Source organism: Salarias fasciatus, chromosome 12 (genome assembly GCF_902148845.1).
Source record: "Salarias fasciatus chromosome 12, fSalaFa1.1, whole genome shotgun sequence".
In the NCBI taxonomy this organism is placed as follows: domain Eukaryota; kingdom Metazoa; phylum Chordata; class Actinopteri; order Blenniiformes; family Blenniidae; genus Salarias; species Salarias fasciatus.
Genome location: NC_043756.1, coordinates 4,025,019 through 4,035,922, shown reverse-complemented (window position 1 = coordinate 4,035,922; position 10,904 = coordinate 4,025,019). Strand labels below are relative to the sequence as shown.

The window sequence follows — 10,904 nt, the reverse complement described above, 5'->3', positions numbered from 1 at the left end:
GATCATCAGGTATTTATGAGCTGATCCCCTCAGCGAGAGACTGCTATTATCCCAAAAGGCAACAGGAGTTCACCTTAAGTTCTGTTGACACTAAAGTCTGAGCTGGAGCCCGTGTCTGTGAGCTTGTTTGAGGTTCCGTCCCACTAAGTAGTCCCGGGTACAAATGCAGGCATGTTCCACTACAAATACGAGTCGGTGTATAAACTCAGCCTTAAGCTGGGCTGACAGCACGGTTTGATTTTTTAAGATGCCTGGCATGAAAGCCTCTCCACCCAGTTTTAAGTAATAAGAGATTACAGGTAATCTCCGGGTAATGGCAGGCTGGCATTCCTCTGCAGCGAGCGCCTCTCTGGAGACGCTGTCTCTGGTGGAAAGGTCATTTTAATCCTTTTTTCAGCACCGTGTTTGGGTCATGGATCGATACAGGAAAGGTGATGTGAAATGGTGTGTGTGTGTGTGTGTGTGTGTGTGTGTGTGTGTGTGTTTGTGGGCCGACAAAGACAGCCTGTGTCTGTATGGACACGACTGTAGTTTTGGTGACACAGTGAAAGAAGAGCTGACTCATCATAACTTTTTCATGTGTTTGACTGTTTTCTTTGAAATGTTCATCATTTCTTTGGTTGACGGACCGGATTGGAACTTCTTGTGACTCACTTTTTGCCCATGGGCCTTATGTTTGACACTCCTGTTCTAAATGTTTGTGTATGTAAACATTTGTGCTGTCCATAATGCACAAAAATGGCTTTATCTGAATCTTTTAGTTTAAGTGGAACTGCACAGGGATGAAAAAACAATGAATGAATGACAGTAAAACGAGTTTTCTCTCCTACTTCTTTTCTCTGACCCAATTCCTAACCCCAGCCCATATTCTGTGATTAATCACAATTTCAAAAAGTTAATCAATGACAGTCCTCCCTTAATTAATCATGACTAATTAAAAGTGACAGCACTAATTAAAATGGATGCAAACCTGATTTTAAATGCACATTTTAATTTTATATGAGCAGTGTCACGAAATTGTTATTAGAATTCAGTCTTTTGTCTTTTTTCTTGTATTTATTAGTAAATTGGTTCATTAAGTGTCTGATTGGTTTTGTGAGTCAAACTCCAGCAGCGTGAAGGGAGTCCCGCCGCCAGCAGCCTCTCAAGCCAGACAGCCTGTTTTCTCACCCTCTGTGTAATTTCCACTTCCTGCAACAGGTGGGCGTCGTGTTTTTAAAGTCCCACGTAGTGATTTGCTTTAATAATCCCTCTTTTCTCTTTCTGTAATTCGGACGTGAGCAGGGCTGTGAGGCGCTGTTGTAGTCTTGCTTGTAAATACGTAGGCGCAGAAAGTAAACGGTCTGTTTTCCACCTCATTTCCTCTCCTCGCCATCTTTTCACCCTGACAGGAAATAAATACAGCCTCATCGACCTGATTAAACCTGCTGCAGCCTTTAAAAACACCACCTGCTGTTATTTATGGAGGGAGCAGCGGGTTCTCCTCCGGCGCTCGCTGCCGCCTCAGTGTTTGCGAGGAGGACTTCTATACTCGGGTTGTTGTGTGAGCTCGTGCCAGCCTGGGCAGATGTGGAGGGCAGATTTCTGCCAAATCACTGTTGTCTTTTCAAGGTCTCTGACCCTGAGATAAATGACCGTCTGCAGCAAATCTGCCTCCTTTGAACCTGATTACAGTGCAGCGTTACTATTTGCGCTTTGCAAATAAACCTGCATTGAGAAGATGGAGAGTCTCACACCTCACTGACCTTCACGCTGCAGAACATACACACTGATCGCTTGTTTTAGGTTTCAAGGGGTTCTGGGATTTATAGATCAAAAGGCGTGGGTTTTTTTTTTTTTTTTTTCCCGTCAAATTAAAAGCGATGCCATTCCGCTCTTGTTTACTGCTGGTTGGTATAACTACTTCTTCTTCCACATGATGCTCATCCAGCACATGCCGGCGCTCAACATCAACATGTCGGAGGCTGAGAAGATCGATGGCCGCCGCGCAGTCAGGTCTGAGGCCATTTTCAAAGCCAGACTTTAATGGAAAATACCTTTAGCTCCTGTTCCTTCATCCAGAAGCTCGGGGTTGTTCTTATACCTTGGGCCAGGGCTGTCAGAATGTTTTAGTTCAGGGGCCAAAAGCAGCCCAAATCATCTTGACTGGAATAGTGAAATAATAACCTTCAAACTTAAAAGTCTTGAAAGTTGTTCTTTGTTGTGGTGCAGAGCATACCTGATGAGAGAGTCTACATCTTCACAAAACCCAACAATTATTAACAAAATGACGACAATCTCAACAAAAAGTCAATTGTAACGAAACCCTCTGGTGCTCGATGTTCAGTGAAATATCTGAGGAAAACGTCCCCTGCAGTTGTTGCATTAGGCACGTTTTTACATTTAGTTTCTCCAGTGAAACTGTGACGTTTGCGTGAACGTCTGGTGCGGGGCCCTCCAGAGTTTCCAGCTCTATTCAGTAGCTTTTGTGTGAATCACCTGACAGGCCATAAAGCGGCGTGTCCAGTCATCGCTCATCCTCCTGCCGATTGGCCGGCTGCCTGCGCTTCATTGTTGAGTGCTTACGCTGAGCACTGGGCTGTTTGGAGAAGATTTAGACCTGTCACACACTCACACACACACACACACACACACACACGCACACACACACACTGGGGGTTGCAGGATTATAAAGAGGAGAAGTGAAAATTCCTGTTTGGGAGATCTGCTCAGGCTTAAGTTTCCCCGCTGCACATGTCACGGTGGAAAAACTCCCAGGAGGAGGTGGGGATCCGAGCGTCAATCCCACACTAGGCTCAGAGTAAACACACAGGCATTCAGTGACCCTCTTTGCTCTCCGGGTTTCTTTTTAGCCCAGCTTGTGTTTCTTGCCTGTGTGGCTGTGAATTGTAACGTTGCCATGCGACTGTTCGGCCGGCGCTTGCAGCAACAGCACACCTGAGAATTCCTCTTTACATAAAAGCCGGTGGATCGTATGCTTTAACGATCATCGTTGGCTGTGACTAAGCTGCACATATTGTCTTTCTTTAAATATGACTTTTATTTTTTTTAAATCTCAAGATAAGAGCAGCAGTCAAGAAAGTAAAGATATACCGAATGAATTTTTAACCACGCTAAATATCTTGTTCCCCAGACAAAAAAAAAAAAAAAAAAAAAAAGCATGAGGTATGAATTTAGAAGAATCCCTCTCCTTCCTGAAAAGCTGTTTGGAGAGCGCTGCAGATCCGAGGGAACATGCGTTACAAAGCAGGAGCACTTGAGTGACTAAGCTGGATGTCATCGTCTGAGAGAGCGGGCCGCAACAACTCCGACTGTCAGCCGCACGCTCGGCCCGAATGGGCGCGTTTGTCAACACCTCCCAGAATCACACTCCTTCCTTCAGAGTCGGTGTGTGTGTGTGTGTGTGTGTGTGTGTGTGTGTGTGGTGAAATGTGAAATGAGTGTCGTCACCTGAGCAGCAGTGAGTGATCCGAGAGGCAGAAATCAGTTCGCTGCGCACAGGTGTGCATGTGCATGCATGTCAGCATTTACATCGCTTTCGTGTGTGTGTGTGTGTGTGTGTGTGTGTGTGTGTGTGTGTGTGTGTGTGTGTGTGTGTGTGTGCCAGTTGTTTGCTTATGAATGTGCTCCTACAAGCAGAGGAAGAACGTATGTGCGTGAATGAATGAATGCTAATTGTTTTCACATCTGCTCCTTCAGATGAGTCATTGTCAATATTCAAACACGCTATAATGAAAGGAGCTGAGATACGTTTACCCACAAGCAACTGACAGAACCAAACACTCTCAGTATTCCAACACACACAGCTTGAGAAGTTTGAGTATTATGGGAAACATCATTGTGTAAATGAACATTTACAATTACATTATGACATCCACACACTCCCGACTGGCTGCCATGCAAGGTGCATACAGGCATGTTTTCAGACATGCTTTGGGTCCTGAGCCAAAAGAGACTTGAGGGAAAGCAGAAGACCCCATTTGGAAAGCTCCCAATGTGTCGTTTCGGTCTCAGTCAAATGTCAGCCCGTCGTTTGAGATGGGACGCCATGCGGGAGGCTTCCTACGTGGCTGCAGACAGCGTCTCCGTAAAACAAGTTCCATCAAATTATAAACAACACTGATCACTAGAAGTGAGTAAACTGGATATTTTGGTGCTGTAGGAGACATTTTGACACTGACTTGTCATGAGAGAGAAGGTGACGCTCATAGTTCAGTTGTTTCTGATAAAAACTTGCTGTTGCTGTAAAGGTCATCTCTAAAGGTCAGACTGTTTCAACAAAGTTCAGGTTTACTGTTGATCTTGTTTCCAGTTCTGCTCAAAGACTCAGAACATGAACGCTTCTTCATTACTGACAGAACAAAATGAAGAAATATTTCTGAAACGTGCGGTCGGCGCCACGGCTGCTTGACTTTTCCTTGATGCTTCCTCTCTCTAGTTGTTGATGCTAGTTACTCACACTTTTTCTCGGTCTCATTTTCTGCCTCATCATCTGTAACCGCAGGGTTCATGCTCCAGTTTCAGCTGCAGGAACATTGCTGTCATCGTAAAAAGACTCATCTGGCGCTCACTCACCGTAACCTGGCTGCGAAACCCGGCCGAGACGAGTCGTTCTGGAACGCCTCGCTCCCAAACCTTCCTGAAACTGATGCGTCCATAAAGAGAGAGTGTAGTCGGATTACTGAATCATGGTTTGTTTTTACAGGTCTGGCACCTGAATCGCAGCAGAAGACTGAATGTCCAGTGGTGCAAACGACGCCACGACACCAACTGGCGCTTCTGCTCAGCTTCCTCACACCGGAGGAAAACACAGGATTCAATGTGCTCCACACGCCATTTAACACCAACCCAGGCTTAAAGACGTCAGCCGCCCATGAGAATATTTGAGTCAGCAGCTCGTGGTGTGAGGATCAACGTGTGGCCCGCTGTGCCGGTCCGGGTCGGCCAGAGTTCAGCCAAACACAACACGTGAGCCGACGCTGGTTTAACCACGATGACGTCTCCAGGTGAAGTAAAGACGAGGCTGAGCTTCACCTTCATGCAGCGACGCCGCCTGGCTTCGGTGGTGGACCGGGGTTACTGGGAACACTGAGAATGCGGCCATGGCGTGGGGACCCCGGCGTCCCCCCTGCTTCCCCCCACGGCTCCCTCACATCTGTGTGCCGTCTGACCCGGCGGCTCACAGCTGCTCCGCCTCATTATAGCCCCTGATGGACGGATCCGTTTCCCCCTGACCTCATCCTCCCTCCACAACAACGTCTCTGCACCGTGAGGGTCTGAATCCCTCCATCACGGCACAGGGACACCTCCTCCTGCCATACATGCAGCACTGAGCAGCACTGAGCAGGCCGCTGAGTACACTGAACGCCAGGAACACAAGGAAAGAGTGTGAGCGAGAGGGTTTTCTTAAAAATCCCAGAGGAAGAAATACTGTGATTATCTTGTGTTTGATAATTCTGAATGATCATGATAATGAATGATAATTTTTCATTTGATTATTTGTTACCATTGCCAAGTTTTCTCTACATGAAACTGTTCTCATGCAGTAATGTGCAGTGAAATCCCAGATCAGCTGCACATCCTTCCACTATTGTCTTTGGGGAAGATTAAGATGTGTTTTAAAAGCTGTATTTATTCCCTGAATCTAAAGGAACACAATCCTATCAATGATTGTGGAACTGCGGGTGGAGATATATTTAATATTTAGAGGAATTTCATTAAAACATATTGTTTGAAGATGTTTATTCTGTTTTCTATAGTTAGAATTTTCCTTGTTTTTGCCGTATTTGAACAATAATGTTTATGTGTCATTCATCACATGTACGTTATATAAGTGTGACAAGAGTATCGTAAGTGAAGTGAATTAAAGCATGCTCAATGCAATGCATGGCCAGAAATTATATATAAACTGATCAAATTACTGAAACATACAGCTTGTTGAGTCTCCTGCTGATGCATTAAATAAAGTCTTGACCCTGAGTGGGAGAAACCCAAGTTTCAGTCCTGGCAGCAGAATCAAGTTCATTCAATTTTAAAACCATTTCATGCTGCTTGCAGCAGCGACTTGCTGTGGCGACGGACTCTCGTCTTCACACTTCCTGCCAGCGGCACATGGCGTTTGTCGTCCATCAGAACTATTCAGTCCATAGTGGATTTAAAAAACCAACACATGTAGATTTGTTTTGCATTAGGATACATCTTTGCTGAAGTTACCAATAACGGCAGACACTCACTCCGCAACAATCTCTCTTCTATTGTCTCTTCTTTTTCCAGCCATTTTTTTTCCTGTTAAAATAATAATGCACGATGAAAAGATACATCTTCCTCACAATCTCATATATTCTCTCCGTACTTCAATCAGCTACTTCTACAATTCTTAGCTGTGAGTGTTTTCACCCAAAACAGATGGCTGTGTGTGTGTGTTTGTGTGTGTGTGTGTGTGTGTGCAGCTTCATCTTGTGTCCAGTCCATTGAAAGGGAGAAGAGAAGAAAGAAGAAGGGAGAAGCGGTTTTCTCTCTCGCAGCTCTCCACCTGTGTTTGCTGCTGAGTAAACAGGAGCTGTTGTCGGGAGTGGAAGACGGCTCGCGGTTTTCTCTTTGGAACTGAGTTTCAAGTTCTCTCAGCTCCTTTGAATTCACCGCAGAAGGCAGAGAGAACCGTCAACAAGGCCTCCCGTCGCGGCCTCCGCCGGGGCGTGATGGATAGAATTGATAATGCCCAGATATTTGTCTTTATCGCCGCCGCGGGCCGCTGCGTTTGAAGGCCTGTCTGAGACGCAGCCGCAGACTATTTATAGGCCCGGGGGGCATTTTCAGCAAGCCCATCGCCTCACATCTCACCGTGCCTGCCCTCAACGCGTCTTGAGAGATGCAGACTGAGGAACTGCTATTTTATCACACAGCTTCGGAGCGCGTTTCCCGGCCGGCTCTGCTGCCATTGGCGAGCCGAATCTGTCAGTCAACAAGTGGGGCAGCATGGTGATCGGGATGAAGGGAGAGAAGACAAAGAAAGGAGCAAGAGATTGAAAGATGGAGATAATGTGCAGTCTATGATCTCCTCCACTGCAGACGGACGTGGCAAAAAACAGAAAGAACAGCGCAGGAGGGATTATGGAGGCTGCAGTGATCCCGGAGAGAGCCCCAGCGCATCTCAGCCATGCGGTTCCACAACGTGTTGAGTGTGTGTGAATGTGTGTGAATGTGTGTGCGCGGAGGGCAGACAGGAAGAGGGCCAACATAAAAGTGGAGGAGCAAAACATTTGGTTGCCGGGCAACAGGGCTCCGAGCTACGACGGCGGCGCATGACTCGACGTCCCAGATCTGGTTTCAGGATGGCGTGAAGGCGGGGCGGCGGCGGGCGGGGAGGACAGAGACAGAGGAGCGTCTCCACCTGTCCCGGTCCGTCAGGGCGGCGAACAATGGCGCCGGCCGCCACAAACCGGAGGACCCGGCGGGACGGGGACTGGCTCTGGACCCTCCGGGGTCTCCTGTTGATTTTGGGGTCGGTCCAAATCGCAGACGCAGCGTGCGATCCTCAGATGAGCCTGATGCACCGTCCCATCACCACCGGCCGGGCGGCTTGGAGGGCTTTGATGTAGAAAGTCACAGGAAAAAGGATTATAAAGGACTCAAGGGTAGAAATGGAACCCAGGTTATATGAAGGGGAACTAGAAATAAAAGTACCGATGCAGTGAACACCATTTTCCAGATATATTGTATATTGTGACTTGTTTGGGAATTCAGTATTTCTAAGTGAGAGATCAGGAGTCACAATGCATTCTGATGTATCCAATATATTACTGTAAAATCTACGTTTCAGAAAGGTAATATCACAGCAATGTTTAAGTATTTTTCTTTGACCACAGCGGGAGTGCTCGATACAGAGCTACTCTTCCTTAGTGAGGTGAAAGTTTTCTATTTAACCTTGAAAAACAGCCAAAAAGTTTGTAGAATATGAGAATAAGTGCATTTACTGTAACTTTGCTTAAGTAAACAGGTGTAACATCTGCGCTCAACAACAGTAAATATACTTTTTTAGTGCTTCAACCGATTCAAAGGTAACAGTCTGTGACCTTGGTGTGTGTGTGTGTGTGTGTGTGTGTGTGTGTGTGTGTGTGTGTGTGTGTGTGTGTGTGTGTGTGTGTGTGTGTGTGTGTGTGTCAGTGAGCTGATTCCACTCAGTTTGTCAGCCCTGCCAGCAGGCAGCCAGACGATTCCAGAGTTAATCCTGATGTGAGCGGCATCTCGTCCCGTCCCGGCCGGAGCCACAGGGCGGCGCTCTCCTCCAGTTCCCATCAACCCCGATCACACCTGACTAGACAGTGAAAGATTAAAGCATCTTTACGTCAAACTGACTTACCGGGGAAGACTTTGTGGCATGTGAAAGGCCTGTGTGGGATTCTCACTGGTGGGCTAATAACAGTGTGCTGTTTGCTCACAGACAGGTATCAACTTTAAATTTAGAAGAAATCCAAATAACTCTTAGTATTTTTCAAAGGCACTAAAGCCTGCTTAAACCTTCATGTTGTAAGACTTGCAGTGAAACCGTCAGACCCTGCAGTTCTGAGATTCTCACTGTAACTGTTTTCTCCTGCGGTGTATCTTTGGTGGGAGATGTGAGACGATTCCCAGTTGGGCACCTTTCACCATGTACGTTCTCAGTTGTGTTTGTGTGTTTTCTCCGGGTACATCGGGTCCTTCCCACTCCAGAAACACGCATTTGCGGTTGTCCTGTGGCGGACTGGCTGTTCCGGGTGTCCAAATAATCCACTGACTATCAGCTGGCCTCAGTTCCACGACTCCACGATCCAAACCCAGAGAGGAAAATAGTGTAGAGAGTCGAGAGCGTTTGACCAAGACTCAATATACAATATTTTTTACACAATTACTTCAACATTATTCAGAAATATTCCTGTGAAATTCTCCCAGTGGCTCCTCTTCCCGCCTGAGGCCTCCTGGATCAGGCCGGCGCTCACGCAGTGGCCAGAGGACGGATTCGGGACGCACAGCTGAAAAGCACTTCCTCAGAGAGTTGTCCAAATAAGAGGCTGAGCGCTGGAAACGCAGATTGCGTTCCTGTGCTGATTACAGTGAACGTGCACACCAGATGGGAAGCACACATGTTGCGCTGCGCCGTGCGGTGGCGTCTGCTCTCATCCTCAGCGCTGGAATCCACCTCTTCTTCCGCTGAGCCTCTAAATGACAGTGTTTTCTCCAGCAGCGTGTTGCTCAACACTTCAGACTAATTATAAGAGGACGGCTTGAAATCAGTCTGTGTTTGTGTTTTCTTAGTATTTGCTCAAATATGTTTATTTAGACGTGTGGGGAACAGGGCGTACCGTTCGACCTTATTCCTGTGCGACTTTGTTGACGTGCTGAACAGAAAAAAGGTCTCAAAATGTAAGTTTCACAGACTTTTATGAAGATGTTTAAATGAGAAAAATGCTTGCAAAAGAAAAAACACTACTGAGCAGTAATGACATTAATTATTAATGCAGGGTTTGAGAAGCTCCATTAAGTCAGATTATCATTACTGATCATAAATCTATTTTGTCCCATAATTATGACTTATAGTTGCAGAATCTATGATCATCTGTGTTTCTAACGTGTTTGTTGAAGCAAATCAGTAGTAAATATTTACTCTTTTTTAAAATCCCCTTCAGCATCGCTGATCCTCAGAATTTATATTTATGCTCATTCAACAAATGTTTCTGTTTGTATAACATAAAAAAAAGTCAGTTCAAAATGTTCCGTCAATACCAAACAGAGTGAAATGTTTTAATAAATTCATTCCTGTCGACGAACACACATCTGTGTGTGTGTGTTGCGTGCCGTTGTCTGGCGCTTTCAGCTGTGCGGTTGTGTAACCGTGACTCTCCGACGGCTTCATACCCGCCGTGAGGCCTGCAGACGGCAGGCGGCTTTTCCCTTCACGGGCTTTATGTGAGTCTGGAGGGTGTCGGGGTTATGCAGCAGACTCAACACTGGCGGCGCTGACAGCGAGGAGCCTGGTCTGATAAGACGAGCCTGCTGCTGGCCGCCGCCGCCTGGCGAGCTCCCGACACCTGCTGCCGCTCTCGTTCTGGGACGGCGTGAAAAGCCCTGCTCAGATCCTACCAGGCCAACATTTCCTGCTGCAAACGCAGACATGCCGCACAGCGTGAACCCACCTGAGAAATGCTTCAAACACATCAAAAGCTTCTGCAAAATCCTCACGGAATAAGTCATAAATGACGGAATTTTGTTCCCGCAGGAAGAGAAAACTGCGCCGCGAGAAACTCTTTGACTGCCGTCTGGCAGAATCCTCATATTTCACTTTCCGTTTTATGTTCTCACAATCACTGCTTCTTCTTGAACAACTACCTGTCACGAGCCTCGATTTCATCCATGACTGCCTCTGTCAGCTCACAGATTAATCTGGTGTTTATTTAGCTCGCCGGAGCGGCCGGCCTCGCCGCCTGCAGCGCCGCAGACGCTGATATCGGATCCGTCTCTGCGTCACATACCAGTAATGTCACACTGAAACTTACTTGTCAGGTGCTTTTGTGTCCCGCTTCATTCACTCGGAGCAGGAGAGGCTATAAGGAAGCCTCAACACCTTGTTTAGCAACATTACAGGCAGTCAGAGAGGTCAAAGGTCGGGAGCTAAAAGATCCTGATGGATGAGACGCAAACTGGTGAGTCGATGGTGAGTGAGATAAAACACCTACAGACTGGTGGAAGATTTATAGAAAACTTTAACAAAATTAGCCTGAAATAATTAAAATGTCAGCTTTATCTCACTTACATTATTTTTAATCATTCGCCCCATTGGCATGAATTCAAAGCAAATGTGGAGTATGCTTTAATTTAGAGATAAATCACAATAATAAATACTGAGATTTGATTTGTGGTTAAAGTTTTAA

The 10,904-nt window shown here is 46.5% G+C and overlaps 1 long non-coding RNA gene across 1 annotated transcript in view; it reads left to right on the top strand.

Annotated features, from left to right (window-relative positions):
- The window catches only part of LOC115398574 (uncharacterized), a 66,394-nt gene extending 60,428 nt beyond the window's left edge, over positions 1-5,966 (top strand). Inside the window, exon 3 of the long non-coding RNA XR_003932583.1 lies at positions 4,706-5,966. This is a non-coding gene — a long non-coding RNA (uncharacterized LOC115398574). The remainder of the gene's footprint in view (positions 1-4,705) is intronic.
- Positions 5,967-10,904: the final 4,938 nt, after the last annotated feature.